General features: G+C 47.4%; 26 non-coding genes and 2 pseudogenes across 26 annotated transcripts; all 28 read right to left on the bottom strand.

Annotated features, from left to right (window-relative positions):
• Positions 1 to 3,110: 3,110 nt before the first annotated feature.
• LOC149758892 (5S ribosomal RNA) lies at positions 3,111 to 3,229 on the bottom strand. Its single transcript, XR_016409095.1, has one exon. It is a non-coding gene; the product is annotated as a 5S ribosomal RNA (ribosomal RNA).
• Positions 3,230 to 3,477: 248 nt separating this feature from the next.
• LOC149758893 (5S ribosomal RNA) lies at positions 3,478 to 3,596 on the bottom strand. Its single transcript, XR_016400929.1, has one exon. It is a non-coding gene; the product is annotated as a 5S ribosomal RNA (ribosomal RNA).
• A 246-nt stretch (positions 3,597 to 3,842) lies between these two features.
• On the bottom strand, positions 3,843 to 3,961 carry LOC149758894 (5S ribosomal RNA). The gene has a single exon (XR_016402588.1). It is a non-coding gene; the product is annotated as a 5S ribosomal RNA (ribosomal RNA).
• A 246-nt stretch (positions 3,962 to 4,207) lies between these two features.
• Positions 4,208 to 4,326, bottom strand: LOC149758895 (5S ribosomal RNA). Its single transcript, XR_016406592.1, has one exon. It is a non-coding gene; the product is annotated as a 5S ribosomal RNA (ribosomal RNA).
• Positions 4,327 to 4,572: 246 nt separating this feature from the next.
• LOC149758896 (5S ribosomal RNA) lies at positions 4,573 to 4,691 on the bottom strand. The gene has a single exon (XR_016412623.1). It is a non-coding gene; the product is annotated as a 5S ribosomal RNA (ribosomal RNA).
• A 247-nt stretch (positions 4,692 to 4,938) lies between these two features.
• On the bottom strand, positions 4,939 to 5,092 carry LOC149758897 (5S ribosomal RNA; annotated as a pseudogene).
• A 246-nt stretch (positions 5,093 to 5,338) lies between these two features.
• LOC149758898 (5S ribosomal RNA) lies at positions 5,339 to 5,457 on the bottom strand. The gene has a single exon (XR_016408212.1). It is a non-coding gene; the product is annotated as a 5S ribosomal RNA (ribosomal RNA).
• Positions 5,458 to 5,703: 246 nt separating this feature from the next.
• LOC149758899 (5S ribosomal RNA) lies at positions 5,704 to 5,822 on the bottom strand. The gene has a single exon (XR_016407541.1). It is a non-coding gene; the product is annotated as a 5S ribosomal RNA (ribosomal RNA).
• Positions 5,823 to 6,068: 246 nt separating this feature from the next.
• On the bottom strand, positions 6,069 to 6,187 carry LOC149758900 (5S ribosomal RNA). The gene has a single exon (XR_016401569.1). It is a non-coding gene; the product is annotated as a 5S ribosomal RNA (ribosomal RNA).
• A 248-nt stretch (positions 6,188 to 6,435) lies between these two features.
• Positions 6,436 to 6,554, bottom strand: LOC149758901 (5S ribosomal RNA). Its single transcript, XR_016404840.1, has one exon. It is a non-coding gene; the product is annotated as a 5S ribosomal RNA (ribosomal RNA).
• A 247-nt stretch (positions 6,555 to 6,801) lies between these two features.
• On the bottom strand, positions 6,802 to 6,920 carry LOC149758902 (5S ribosomal RNA). The gene has a single exon (XR_016405571.1). It is a non-coding gene; the product is annotated as a 5S ribosomal RNA (ribosomal RNA).
• A 246-nt stretch (positions 6,921 to 7,166) lies between these two features.
• Positions 7,167 to 7,285, bottom strand: LOC149758903 (5S ribosomal RNA). Its single transcript, XR_016400479.1, has one exon. It is a non-coding gene; the product is annotated as a 5S ribosomal RNA (ribosomal RNA).
• Positions 7,286 to 7,532: 247 nt separating this feature from the next.
• Positions 7,533 to 7,651, bottom strand: LOC149758904 (5S ribosomal RNA; annotated as a pseudogene).
• Positions 7,652 to 7,897: 246 nt separating this feature from the next.
• On the bottom strand, positions 7,898 to 8,016 carry LOC149758905 (5S ribosomal RNA). Its single transcript, XR_016404563.1, has one exon. It is a non-coding gene; the product is annotated as a 5S ribosomal RNA (ribosomal RNA).
• A 246-nt stretch (positions 8,017 to 8,262) lies between these two features.
• LOC149758906 (5S ribosomal RNA) lies at positions 8,263 to 8,381 on the bottom strand. Its single transcript, XR_016405886.1, has one exon. It is a non-coding gene; the product is annotated as a 5S ribosomal RNA (ribosomal RNA).
• A 246-nt stretch (positions 8,382 to 8,627) lies between these two features.
• Positions 8,628 to 8,746, bottom strand: LOC149758907 (5S ribosomal RNA). The gene has a single exon (XR_016404246.1). It is a non-coding gene; the product is annotated as a 5S ribosomal RNA (ribosomal RNA).
• A 246-nt stretch (positions 8,747 to 8,992) lies between these two features.
• Positions 8,993 to 9,111, bottom strand: LOC149758908 (5S ribosomal RNA). Its single transcript, XR_016410289.1, has one exon. It is a non-coding gene; the product is annotated as a 5S ribosomal RNA (ribosomal RNA).
• Positions 9,112 to 9,359: 248 nt separating this feature from the next.
• Positions 9,360 to 9,478, bottom strand: LOC149758909 (5S ribosomal RNA). Its single transcript, XR_016407999.1, has one exon. It is a non-coding gene; the product is annotated as a 5S ribosomal RNA (ribosomal RNA).
• Positions 9,479 to 9,725: 247 nt separating this feature from the next.
• On the bottom strand, positions 9,726 to 9,844 carry LOC149758910 (5S ribosomal RNA). Its single transcript, XR_016402048.1, has one exon. It is a non-coding gene; the product is annotated as a 5S ribosomal RNA (ribosomal RNA).
• A 248-nt stretch (positions 9,845 to 10,092) lies between these two features.
• Positions 10,093 to 10,211, bottom strand: LOC149758911 (5S ribosomal RNA). The gene has a single exon (XR_016406593.1). It is a non-coding gene; the product is annotated as a 5S ribosomal RNA (ribosomal RNA).
• Positions 10,212 to 10,457: 246 nt separating this feature from the next.
• LOC149758912 (5S ribosomal RNA) lies at positions 10,458 to 10,576 on the bottom strand. Its single transcript, XR_016403836.1, has one exon. It is a non-coding gene; the product is annotated as a 5S ribosomal RNA (ribosomal RNA).
• Positions 10,577 to 10,823: 247 nt separating this feature from the next.
• LOC149758913 (5S ribosomal RNA) lies at positions 10,824 to 10,942 on the bottom strand. Its single transcript, XR_016407018.1, has one exon. It is a non-coding gene; the product is annotated as a 5S ribosomal RNA (ribosomal RNA).
• A 246-nt stretch (positions 10,943 to 11,188) lies between these two features.
• Positions 11,189 to 11,307, bottom strand: LOC149758914 (5S ribosomal RNA). The gene has a single exon (XR_016406594.1). It is a non-coding gene; the product is annotated as a 5S ribosomal RNA (ribosomal RNA).
• A 246-nt stretch (positions 11,308 to 11,553) lies between these two features.
• LOC149758915 (5S ribosomal RNA) lies at positions 11,554 to 11,672 on the bottom strand. The gene has a single exon (XR_016405406.1). It is a non-coding gene; the product is annotated as a 5S ribosomal RNA (ribosomal RNA).
• A 246-nt stretch (positions 11,673 to 11,918) lies between these two features.
• On the bottom strand, positions 11,919 to 12,037 carry LOC149758916 (5S ribosomal RNA). Its single transcript, XR_016409096.1, has one exon. It is a non-coding gene; the product is annotated as a 5S ribosomal RNA (ribosomal RNA).
• A 246-nt stretch (positions 12,038 to 12,283) lies between these two features.
• On the bottom strand, positions 12,284 to 12,402 carry LOC149758917 (5S ribosomal RNA). The gene has a single exon (XR_016408137.1). It is a non-coding gene; the product is annotated as a 5S ribosomal RNA (ribosomal RNA).
• A 246-nt stretch (positions 12,403 to 12,648) lies between these two features.
• On the bottom strand, positions 12,649 to 12,767 carry LOC149758918 (5S ribosomal RNA). The gene has a single exon (XR_016406595.1). It is a non-coding gene; the product is annotated as a 5S ribosomal RNA (ribosomal RNA).
• A 246-nt stretch (positions 12,768 to 13,013) lies between these two features.
• Positions 13,014 to 13,132, bottom strand: LOC149758919 (5S ribosomal RNA). The gene has a single exon (XR_016412624.1). It is a non-coding gene; the product is annotated as a 5S ribosomal RNA (ribosomal RNA).
• Positions 13,133 to 13,137: the final 5 nt, after the last annotated feature.

Here is a 13,137-nt window from a genome sequence, read left to right on the forward strand (position 1 = left end):
CTTCTTGTCTTTCTTCTGCTTCTTAGCAGGCTTCTTTTTCTTCCAAGTAGACTTTCTCTTGGAACCAGAAGTCAACTCAGCAGTAAGGACATTGCCCCTTGAACCTTTCAAGGCTCCCTCAGCAGTTACCAACATGTTGATTAGTTCAGTCTTAGTGCATTCAATCTTATTCATGTGGTAGTTTACTATAAACTGACCAAATGAATCAGGAAGTGACTGTAGGATCAAATCCACTTGCAATTCCTTGTGCATGTCCATACCGAGCTTCTCAAGCTCCTCTAGGTCCTTGATCATGGTCAGACCGTGATCATGGACAGACTGCCCTTCGCGCATCTTCGCTTTGAAAAGCCTCTTGGATACTTCAAAACGAGCTGTGCGACTCTGCTCACCATACAACTCTTGCAGGTGTGCCAGTATGTCCCTAGCAGTCTTTATATTTTCATGCTGACATGGGAGTTCATTAGACATGGATGTCATCATATAGCATTTTATTCTAATGTCATCATCCAACCACTTTTTATGCAACTCACGCTGAACATCAGTAGGACGTGCTGGTAGTGTGGGGATATCTAAATCGAGTATGTAGCCTATCTTCTCACAGTCCAAAACTATTTTGAGATTTCTAAGCCAGTCTTTGTAATTGGTTCCAGTCAGTCGGTTGGTCTCAAGAATACGGGTCAAAGGGTTTGAAGCCGACATTGTATCTGCAGAGAGTAAAGATTCTAGTTAGACTTTTGTACTTGATCCTAATCTGTTCTAAGGTCTTTTAGAACAAATGTAACTCCCACTATTTTTTCGAATCCCTCACACTCCCCTGGTAGGGAAACGGAAATCCCACACGACTAGGGTTTCTAGTGGGTACTGCGGTCCCACCAATTTACATGCCACCTCACCTAACAGTTATTGGTGACACATAGATTGATGAATGTACAACTCTTGTACAATGCTTCTCAAGCATGTTGCAGTGTAACTTGGTCTCTAAGCCATGAAAACCTCACCTAACAGTTATTGGTCCCATTTCTTAGTTAAGTCAGACCCACCGTATAACCGTAGGAATAAAGTCGTCATTGGGTCCTCACCTAACAGTTATTGGTGCCCAACCCCACCTTTATCCTACAACATCTCATGTCTATAGAGAGGTCCAGCCCCCCGATGCAACTTGACCACTGTGTCCAGCCGAGACAAATCAACATCAGAAAGGCCTTAGCAACTCTACTACAGTGGAAGACCTATTGACTTAATATTGGTTAATCAGGTCTTAGTGTTTGCAACTTGAGCCCTTCATAAGAGGTAATCGAACAATTGGCCAGGTAAGCAGGTGGGAGGCTCCCCTTACTCAGAGAGTAAGGTCCTAATTAAGTAACCACCTTTCATGCTTTCCTAGACACCAATTAGATTAATTAATCTAATATGACTTGCTCATGTCGGTTCACTCTCGACTTGATTGAGGAGGTTTTGATTTAGGTCTCAATTGGGTTCGCTACATCACATGTAAACCTATCTACCCGACTCGCATTCACATCACATGCAAACGGTACATCACAGACAGTTATAATCGCAGCATCAAATAAAGTTAAACTTTAAATAGGTGATGATCATGGATTCTAATTAGGTCGTATTACAAGCACATGCACATCAATCGATCAAGTGGTTTTCAACTCTTGAATTGGTTCCAAGCCTCCTTGATTCGATCCTTGACCAACTCTTGATCCAATCGCCATCAACCGCTTAGACCCCTGTTCATCTCATGCATCATCTTTGACTTGATCGTTGACGTACATCACATCACAGAAATACAACCAGATGTAAAATAAAAATAAAAATAAATTACATCTCCTTTTAGGAGGCACGCAGGCCTCTCAAAACATCAAATAAGATGCATGCAAGCATCTGAAAAATTACATGACATCGCAGATCACATCGCAGGTCATTACATTTGATACCAAAAGGGGTTGAATCCTATGATCATCACCGTATGCAACAATTATAATTTTCAGATCTGAAAACTAACTGATTGTATCATGACATAGGTCGCTGATCATGCTAATCATGATTCTAAACTTTGTAATCCCATTAACAATGCATTTAGAATCATCTTTTTATCACATAAAAATCAGCATGCAAAAAACAGCACCCTTGAAAAATCTGCATGCAGAATTTTTCAGCATGCATGATCATTCAATTTTCAGATCTAATATGCCTTTAGATATTTAATTCTTACCTTAATCTACGAAGCCTAGGCTCTGATACCACTGTTGGGAACCCGCCCATGCCGCTGATATTTCAAAACAAAAATCAGATGGCAGCGGAATCGGCATGCACGGGTTCGACGTTCATCGCATGAACGTTGTTTCTAGACCTTTCGTAATTAGGTAAGAATTAAAACTTTTAAAACTATTAGGAAGATCAAATCTTCACCTTGCGCGGGTAGATGATCACCGCAAATCTGAATTCGTGGTTTTGGAAGAGGGTTCGCTTGAAGCCGTTCAAACGTCCGGCCTCTACAGGTATCCACACGAAGCAGGATCCGATCCAAGCTCTCTATCTCACCGGGGTACCCTTGTTCTCTAACAAGTACCTGCACTATCACTTCAGTGTCCCTACACTGTGGACTCAAGTCTCGTCCATCCAGAAGAAAAGTGATCTGTGCACTGATCGAATCGATCACCGTCCTCGTGATGATCCATTGATCAGGAGCATTTAGAAATTAATCACCAATGATACATGGCTCAAATTCTCAACTCTTGAGAATATGTATCATCATCTTATTAATTCCTTGGACGATTCATAGACACATAAACAATATGAATGAAAAGATGCCTTTTATTTATTCAATAATAAATAGTCAAGTACAAAATTATGTCCCTAGAATCAACAATGTGTCAGCCAAATTGGCTTCTAGGGCATACATCTAACACGAGACATTCGCGCTGCCGGGGCCGTTCTGGCGTAGGATTCAACGCGCTGGTCCCGCTATGCGGCATGGCACCGCCAGTCTCCGGACTCAGTTTATTGTCGGGGAAAAAAAATTATCCGAAGAGGAAAAGCCAAAAGCCGAAAAATTAAAAATAAATATTATCAAAAAATAAAAAAGCGGGCAAAAAATAAAAGGGGTGCAACACGAGGACTTCCCAGGGGGTCACCCATCCTAGTACTACTCTCGCCCAAGCACGCTTAACTGCGGAGTTCTGATGGGATCCGGTGCATTAGTGCTGGTATGATCGCACCCATGACATGCCCATCGAAACTCCCTTTTATGACAAAGCAGCAGACCTCGACGGCCCGAGACATTCGCGCCGCCGGGGCCGTTCTGGCGTAGGATTCAACGCGCTGGTCCCGCTATGCGGCATGGCACCGCCAGTCTCCGGACTCAGTTTATTTTCGGGGGAAAAAAATTATCCGAAGAGGAAAAGCCAAAAGCCGAAAAATTAAAAATAAATATTATCAAAAAATAAAAAAGTGGAGAAAAAAATAAAAAAGGTGCAACACGAGGACTTCCCAGGGGGTCACCCATCCTAGTACTACTCTCGCCCAAGCACGCTTAACTGCGGAGTTCTGATGGGATCCGGTGCATTAGTGCTGGTATGATCGCACCCAAGACATGCCCTTCGAAACTCCCTTTTATGACAAAGCAGCAGACCTCGACGGCCCGAGACATTCGCGCTGCCGGGGCCGTTCTGGCGTAGGATTCAACACGCTGTTCCGCTATGCGGCATGGCACCGCCAGTCTCCGGACTCAGTTTATTTTCGGGGGAAAAAAATTATCCGAAGAGGAAAAGCCAAAAGCCGAAAAATAAAAAATAAATGTTATCAAAAAATAAAAAAGCGGGCAAAAAATAAAAGGGGTGCAACACGAGGACTTCCCAAGGGGTCACCCATCCTAGTACTACTCTCGCCCAAGCACGCTTAACTGCGGAGTTCTGATGGAATCCGGTGCATTAGTGCTGGTATGATCGCACCCATGACATGCCCTTCGAAACTCCCTTTTATGACAAAGCAGCAGACCTCGACGGCCCGAGACATTCGCGCTGCCGGGGCCGTTCTGGCGTAGGATTCAACGCGCTGTTCCGCTATGCGGCATGGCACCGCCAGCCTCCGGACTCAGTTTATTTTCGGGGGGAAAAAATTATCCGAAGAGGAAAAGCCAAAAGCCAAATAATTAAAAATAAATATTATCAAAAAATAAAAAAGCGGGCAAAAAATAAAAAGGGTGCAACACGAGGACTTCCCAGGGGGTCACCCATCCTAGTACTTCTCTCGCCCAAGCACGCTTAACTGCGGAGTTATGATGGGATCCGGTGCATTAGTGCTGGTATGATCGCACCCATGACATGCCCTTCGAAACTCCCTTTTATGACAAAGCAGCAGACCGCGACGGCCCGAGACATTCGCGCTGCCGGGGCCGTTCTGGCGTAGGATTCAACGCGCTGTTCCGCTATGCGGCATGGCACCGCCAGTCTCCGGACTCAGTTTATTTTCAGAAAAAAAAAATTATCCGAAGAGGAAAAGCCAAAAGCCGAAAAATTAAAAATAAATATTATCAAAAAATAAAAAAGCGGGCAAAAAATAAAAAGGGTGCAACACGAGGACTTCCCAGGGGGTCACCCATCCTAGTACTACTCTCGCCCAAGCACGCTTAACTACGGAGTTCTGATGGGATCCGGTGCATTAGTGCTGGTATGATCGCACCCAGGACATGCCCTTCGAAACTCCCTTTTATGACAAAGCAGCAGACCTCGACGGCCCGAGACATTCACGCTGCCGGGGCCGTTCTGGCGTAGGATTCAACGCGCTGGTCCCGCTATGCGGCATGGCACCGCCAGTCTCCGGACTCAGTTTATTGTCGGGGGAAAAAAATTATCCGAAGAGGAAAAGCCAAAACCCGAAAAATTAAAAATAAATATTATCAAAAAATAAAAAAGCGGGCAAAAAATAAAAAGGGTGCAACACGAGGACTTCCCAGGGGGTCACCCATCCTAGTACTACTCTCGCCCAAGCACGCTTAACTGCGGAGTTCTGATGGGATCCGGTGCACGCTTAACTGCGGAGTTCTGATGGGATCCGGTGCATTAGTGCTGGTATGATCGCACCCAAGACATGCCCTTCGAAACTCCCTTTTAAGACAAAGCAGCAGACCTCGACGGCCCGAGACATTCGCGCTACCGGGGCCGTTCTGGCGTATGATTCAACGCGCTGTTCCGCTATGCGGCATGGCACCGCCAGTCTCCGGACTCAGTTTATTTTCGGGGGGAAAAAATTATCGGAAGAGGAAAAGCCAAAAGCCAAAAAATTAAAAATAAATATTATCAAAAAATAAAAAAGCGGGCAAAAAATAAAAAGGGTGCAACACGAGGACTTCCTAGGGGGTCACCCATCCTAGTACTTCTCTCGCCCAAGCACGCTTAACTGCGGAGTTATGATGGGATCCGGTGCATTAGTGCCGGTATGATCGCACCCATGACATGCCCTTCGAAACTCCCTTTTATGACAAAGCAGCAGACCGCGACGGCCCGAGACATTCGCGCTGCCGGGGCCGTTCTGGCGTAGGATTCAACGCGCTGTTCCGCTATGCAGCATGGCACCGCCAGTCTCCGGACTCAGTTTATTTTCGAGAAAAAAAAATTATCCGAAGAGGAAAAGCCAAAAGCCGAAAAATTAAAAATAAATATTATCAAAAAATAAAAAAGCGGGCAAAAAATAAAAAGGGTGCAACACGAGGACTTTCCAGGGGGTCACCCATCCTAGTACTACTCTCGCCCAAGCACGCTTAACTGCGGAGTTCTGATCGGATCCGGTGCATTAGTGCTGGTATGATCGCACCCATGACATGCCCTTCGAAACTCCCTTTTATGACAAAGCAGCAGATCTCGACGGCCCGAGGCATTCGCGCTGCCGGGGCCGTTCTGGCGTAGGATTCAACGCGCTGTTCCGCTATGCGGCATGGCACCGCGAGTCTCCGGACTCAGTTTATTTTCGGGGGAAAAAAATTATCCGAAGAGGAAAAGCCAAAAGCCGAAAAATTAAAAATAAATATTATCAAAAAATAAAAAAGCGGGCAAAAAATAAAAGGGGTGCAACACGAGGACTTCCCAGGGGGTCACCCGTCCTAGTACTACTCTCGCCCAAGCACGCTTAACTGCGGAGTTCTGATGGGATCCGGTGCATTAGTGCTGGTATGATCGCACCCATGACATGCCCATCGAAACTCCCTTTTATGACAAAGCAGCAGACCTCGACGGCCCGAGACATTCGCGCCGCCGGGACCGTTCTGGCGTAGGATTCAACGCGCTGGTCCCGCTATGCGGCATGGCACCGCCAGTCTCCGGACTCAGTTTATTTTCGGGGGAAAAAAATTATCCGAAGAGGAAAAGCCAAAAGCCGAAAAATTAAAAATAAATATTATCAAAAAATAAAAAAGTGGAGAAAAAAATAAAAAGGGTGCAACACGAGGACTTCCCAGGGGGTCACCCATCCTAGTACTACTCTCGCCCAAGCACGCTTAACTGCGGAGTTTTGATGGGATCCGGTGCATTAGTGCTGGTATGATCGCACCCATGACATGCCCTTCGAAACTCCCTTTTATGACAAAGCAGCAGACCTCGACGGCCCGAGATATTCGCGCTGCCGGGGCCGTTCTGGCGTAGGATTCAACGCGCTGTTCCGCTATGCGGCATGGCACCGCGAGTCTCCGGACTCAGTTTATTTTCGGGGGAAAAAAATTATCCGAAGAGGAAAAGCCAAAAGCCGAAAAATTAAAAATAAATATTATCAAAAAATAAAAAAGTGGGCAAAAAATAAAAAGGGGTGCAAGACGAGGACTTCCCAGGGGGTCACCCATCCTAGTACTACTCTCGCCCAAGCACGCTTAACTGCGGAGTTCTGATGGGATCCGGTGCATTAGGGCTGGTATGATCGCACCCATGACATGCCCATCGAAACACCCTTTTATGACAAAGCAGCAGACCTCGACGGCCCGAGACATTCGCGCTGCCGGGGCCGTTCTGGCGTAGGATTCAACGCGCTGTTCCGCTATGCGGCATGGCACCGCGAGTCTCCGGACTCAGTTTATTTTCGGGGGAAAAAAATTATCCGAAGAGGAAAAGCCAAAAGCCAAAAAATTAAAAATAAATGTTATCAAAAAATAAAAAAGCGGGCAAAAAATAAAAGGGGTGCAACACGAGGACTTCCCAAAGGGTCACCCATCCTAGTACTACTCTCGCCCAAGCACGCTTAACTGCGGAGTTCTGATGGGATCCGGTGCATTAGTGCTGGTATGATCGCACCCATGATATGCCCTTCAAAACTCCCTTTTATGACAAAGCAGCAGACCTCGACGGCCCGAGACATTCACGCTGCCGGGGCCGTTCTGGCGTAGGATTCAACGCGCTGGTCCCGCTATGCGGCATGGCACCGCTAGTCTCCGGACTCAGTTTATTGTCGGGGAAAAAAAATTATCCGAAGAGGAAAAGCCAAAAGCCAAAAAATTAAAAATAAATATTATCAAAAAATAAAAAAGCGGGCAAAAAATAAAAAGGGTGCAACACGAGGACTTCCTAGGGGGTCACCCATCCTATTACTTCTCTCGCCCAAGCACGCTTAACTGCGGAGTTATGATGGGATCCGGTGCATTAGTGCTGGTATGATCGCACCCATGACATGCCCTTCGAAACTCCCTTTTATGACAAAGCAGCAGACCGCGACGGCCCGAGACATTCGCGCTGCCGGGGCCGTTCTGGCGTAGGATTCAACGCGCTGTTCCGCTATGCAGCATGGCACCGCCAGTCTCCGGACTCAGTTTTTTTTCGAGAAAAAAAAATTATCCGAAGAGGAAAAGCCAAAAGCCGAAAAATTAAAAATAAATATTATCAAAAAATAAAAAAGCGGGCAAAAAATAAAAAGGGTGCAACACGAGGACTTCCCAGGGGGTCACCCATCCTAGTACTACTCTCGCCCAGGCACGCTTAACTGCGGAGTTCTGATCGGATCCGGTGCATTAGTGCTGGTATGATCGCACCCATGACATGCCCTTCGAAACTCCCTTTTATGACAAAGCAGCAGATCTCGACGGCCCGAGGCATTCGCGCTGCCGGGGCCGTTCTGGCGTAGGATTCAACGCGCTGTTCCGCTATGCGGCATGGCACCGCGAGTCTCCGGACTCAGTTTATTTTCGGGGGAAAAAAATTATCCGAAGAGGAAAAGCCAAAAGCCGAAAAATTAAAAATAAATATTATCAAAAAATAAAAAAGCGGGCAAAAAATAAAAGGGGTGCAACACGAGGACTTCCCAGGGGGTCACCCATCCTAGTACTACTCTCGCCCAAGCACGCTTAACTGCGGAGTTATGATGGGATCCGGTGCATTAGTGCTGGTATGATCGCACCCATGACATGCCCTTCGAAACTCCCTTTTATGACAAAGCAGCAGACCGCGACGGCCCGAGACATTCGCGCTGCCGGGGCCGTTCTGGCGTAGGATTCAACGCGCTGTTCCGCTATGCAGCATGGCACTGCCAGTCTCCGGACTCAGTTTATTTTCGAGAAAAAAAAATTATCCGAAGAGGAAAAGCCAAAAGCCGAAAAATTAAAAATAAATATTATCAAAAAATAAAAAAGCGGGCAAAAAATAAAAAGGGTGCAACACGAGGACTTCCCAGGGGGTCACCCATCCTAGTACTACTCTCGCCCAAGCACGCTTAACTGCGGAGTTCTGATCGGATCCGGTGCATTAGTGCTGGTATGATCGCACCCATGACATGCCCTTCGAAACTCCCTTTTATGACAAAGCAGCAGATCTCGACGGCCCGAGGCATTCGCGCTGCCGGGGCCGTTCTGGCGTAGGATTCAACGCGCTGTTCCGCTATGCGGCATGGCACCGCGAGTCTCCGGACTCAGTTTATTTTCGGGGGAAAAAAATTATCCGAAGAGGAAAAGCCAAAAGCCGAAAAATTAAAAAAAAATATTATCAAAAAATAAAAAAGCGGGCAAAAAATAAAAGGGGTGCAACACGAGGACTTCCCAGGAGGTCACCCATCCTAGTACTACTCTCGCCCAAGCACGCTTAACTGCGGAGTTCTGATGGGATCCGGTGCATTAGTGCTGGTATGATCGCACCCATGACATGCCCATCGAAACTCCCTTTTATGACAAAGCAGCAGACCTCGACGGCCCGAGACATTCGCGCCGCCGGGGCCGTTCTGGCGTAGGATTCAACGCGCTGGTCCCGCTATGCGGCATGGCACCGCCAGTCTCCGGACTCAGTTTATTTTCGGGGGAAAAAAATTATCCGAAGAGGAAAAGCCAAAAGCCGAAAAATTAAAAATAAATATTATCAAAAAATAAAAAAGTGGAGAAAAAAATAAAAAGGGTGCAACACGAGGACATCCCAGGGGGTCACCCATCCTAGTACTACTCTCGCCCAAGCACGCTTAACTGCGGAGTTTTGATGGGATCCGGTGCATTAGTGCTGGTATGATCGCACCCATGACATGCCCTTCGAAACTCCCTTTTATGACAAAGCAGCAGACCTCGACGGCCCGAGATATTCGCGCTGCCGGGGCCGTTCTGGCGTAGGATTCAACGCGCTGTTCCGCTATGCGGCATGGCACCGCGAGTCTCCGGACTCAGTTTATTTTCGGGGGAAAAAAATTATCCGAAGAGGAAAAGCCAAAAGCCGAAAAATTAAAAATAAATATTATCAAAAAATAAAAAAGTGGGCAAAAAATAAAAAGGGGTGCAAGACGAGGACTTCCCAGGGGGTCACCCATCCTAGTACTACTCTCGCCCAAGCACGCTTAACTGCGGAGTTCTGATGGGATCCGGTGCATTAGTGCTGGTATGATCGCACCCATGACATGCCCATCGAAACTCCCTTTTATGACAAAGCAGCAGACCTCGACGGCCCGAGATATTCGCGCCGCCGGGGCCGTTCTGGCGTAGGATTCAACGCGCTGGTCCCGCTATGCGGCATGGCACCGCCAGTCTCCGGACTCAGTTTATTTTCGAGGAAAAAAAATTATCCGAAGAGGAAAAGCCAAAAGCCGAAAAATTAAAAATAAATATTATCAAAAAATAAAAAAGTGGAGAAAAAAATAAAAAGGGTGCAACACGAGGACTTCCCAGGGGGTCACCCATCCTAGTACTTCTCTCGCCCAAGCACGCTTAACTGCGGAGTTATGATGGGATCCGGTGCATTAGTGCTGGTATGATCGCACCCATGACATGCCCTTCGAAACTCCCTTTTATGGCAAAGCAGCAGACTGCGACGGCCCGAGACATTCGCGCTGCCGGGGCCGTTCTGGCGTAGGATTCAACGCGCTGTTCCGCTATGCGGCATGGCACCGCCAGTCTCCGGACTCAGTTTATTTTCGGAAAAAAAAAATTATCCGAAGAGGAAAAGCCAAAAGCTGAAAAATTAAAAATAAATATTATCAAAAAATAAAAAAGCGGGCAAAAAATAAAAAGGGTGCAACACGAGGACTTCCCAGGGGGTCACCCATCCTAGTACTACTCTCGCTCAAGCACGCTTAACTACGGAGTTCTGATGGGATCCGGTGCATTAGTGCTGGTATGATCGCACCCATGACATGCCCTTCGAAACTCCCTTTTATGACAAAGCAGCAGACCTCGACGGCCCGAGACATTCACGCTGCCGGGGCCGTTCTGGCGTATGATTCAACGCGCTGGTCCCGCTATGCGGCATGGCACCGCCAGTCCCCGGACTCTGTTTATTGTCGGGGGAAAAAAATTATCCGAAGAGGAAAAGCCAAAAGCCGAAAAATTAAAAATAAATATTATCAAAAAATAAAAAAGCGGGCAAAAAATAAAAAGGGTGCAACACGAGGACTTCCCAGGGGGTCACCCATCCTAGTGCTACTCTCACCCAAGCACGCTTAACTGCGGAGTTCTGATGGGATCCGGTGCATTAGTGCTGGTATGATCGCACCCAAGACATGCCCTTCGAAACTCCCTTTTAAGACAAAGCAGCAGACCTCGACGGCCCGAGACATTCGCGCTGCCGGGGCCGTTCTGGCGTATGATTCAACGCGCTGTTCCGCTATGCGGCATGGCACCGCCAGTCTCCGGACTCAGTTTATTTTCGGGGGGGAAAAATTATCCGAAGAGGAAAAGCCAAAAGCCAAAAAATTAAAAATAAATATTATCAAAAAATAAAAAAGCGGGCAAAAAATAAAAAGGGTGCAACACGAGGACTTCCCAGGGGGTCACCCATCCTAGTACTTCTCTCGCCCAAGCACGCTTAACTGCGGAGTTATGATGGGATCCGGTGCATTAGTGCTGGTATGATCGCACCCATGACATGCCCTTCGAAACTCCCTTTTATGACAAAGCAGCAGACCGCGACGGCCCGAGACATTCGCGCTGCCGGGGCCGTTCTGGCGTAGGATTCAACGCGCTATTCCGCTCTGCGGCATGGCACCGCCAGTCTTCGGACTCAGTTTATTTTCGGAAAAAAAAAATTATCCGAAGAGGAAAAGCCAAAAGCCGAAAAATTAAAAATAAATATTATCAAAAAATAAAAAAGCGGGCAAAAGATAAAAAGGGTGCAACACGAGGACTTCCCAGGGGGTCACCCATCCTAGTACTACTCTCGCCCAAGCACGCTTAACTGCGGAGTTCCGATCGGATCCGGTGCATTAGTGCTGGTATGATCGCACCCATGACATGCCCTTCGAATCTCCCTTTTATGACAAAGCAGCAGATCTCGACGGCCCGAGGCATTCGCGCTGCCGGGGCCGTTCTGGCGTAGGATTCAACGCGCTGTTCCGCTATGCGGCATGGCACCGCGAGTCTCCGGAGTCAGTTTATTTTCGGGGGAAAAAAATTATCCAAAGAGGAAAAGCCAAAAGCCGAAAAATTAAAAATAAATATTATCAAAAAATAAAAAAGCGGGCAAAAAATAAAAGGGGTGCAACACGAGGACTTCCCAGGGGGTCACCCATCCTAGTACTACTCTCGCCCAAGCACGCTTAACTGCGGAGTTCTGATGGGATCCGGTGCATTAGTGCTGGTATGATCGCACCCATGACATGCCCATCGAAACTCCCTTTTATGACAAAGCAGCAGACCTCGACGGCCCGAGACATTCGCGCCGCCGGGGCCGTTCTGGCGTAGGATTCAACGCGCTGGTCCCGCTATGCGGCATGGCACCGCCAGTCTCCGGACTCAGTTTATTTTCGGGGGAAAAAATTATCCGAAGAGGAAAAGCCAAAAGCCAAATAATAAAAAATAAATATTATCAAAAAATAAAAAAGCGGGCAAAAAATAAAAAGGGTGCAACACGAGGACTTCCCACGGGGTCACCAATCCTAGTACTACTCTCGCCCAAGCACGCTCAACTGCGGAGTTCTGATGGGATCCGGTGCATTAGTGCTGGTATGATCGCACCCATGACATGCCCTTCGAAACTCCCTTTTATGACAAAGCAGCAGACCTCGACGGCCCGAGACATTCGCGCTGCCGGGGCCGTTCTGGCGTAGGATTCAACGCGCTGTTCCGCTATGCGGCATGGCACCGCCAGTCTCCGGACTCAGTTTATTTTCGGGGGAAAAAAATTATCCGAAGAGGAAAAGCCAAAAGCCAAATAATAAAAAATAAATATTATCAAAAAATAAAAAAGCGGGCAAAAAATAAAAAGGGTGCAACACGAGGACTTCCCAGGGGGTCACCCATCCTAGTACTTCTCTCGCCCAAGCACGCTTAACTGCGGAGTTATGATGGGATCCGGTGCATTAGTGCTGGTATGATCGCACCCATGACATGCCCTTCGAAACTCCCTTTTATGACAAAGCAGCAGACCGCGACGGCCCGAGACATTCGCGCTGCCGGGGCCGTTCTGGCGTAGGATTCAACGCGCTGTTCCGCTATGCGGCATGGCACCGCCAGTCTCCGGACTCAGTTTATTTTCGGAAAAAAAAAATTATCCGAAGAGGAAAAGCCAAAAGCCGAAAAATTAAAAATAAATATTATCAAAAAATAAAAAAGCGGGCAAAAAATAAAAAGGGTGCAACACGAGGACTTCCCAGGGGGTCACCCATCCTAGTACTACTCTCGCCCAAGCACGCTTAACTACGGAGTTCTGATGGGATCCGGTGCATTAGTGCTGGTATGATCGCACCCATGAC

This window comes from Phoenix dactylifera, chromosome 4, assembly GCF_051530095.1.
Source record: "Phoenix dactylifera cultivar Ajwa chromosome 4, Ajwa_hap1_PhDact_Kaust_v1.1, whole genome shotgun sequence".
In the NCBI taxonomy this organism is placed as follows: Eukaryota; Viridiplantae; Streptophyta; class Magnoliopsida; order Arecales; family Arecaceae; genus Phoenix; species Phoenix dactylifera.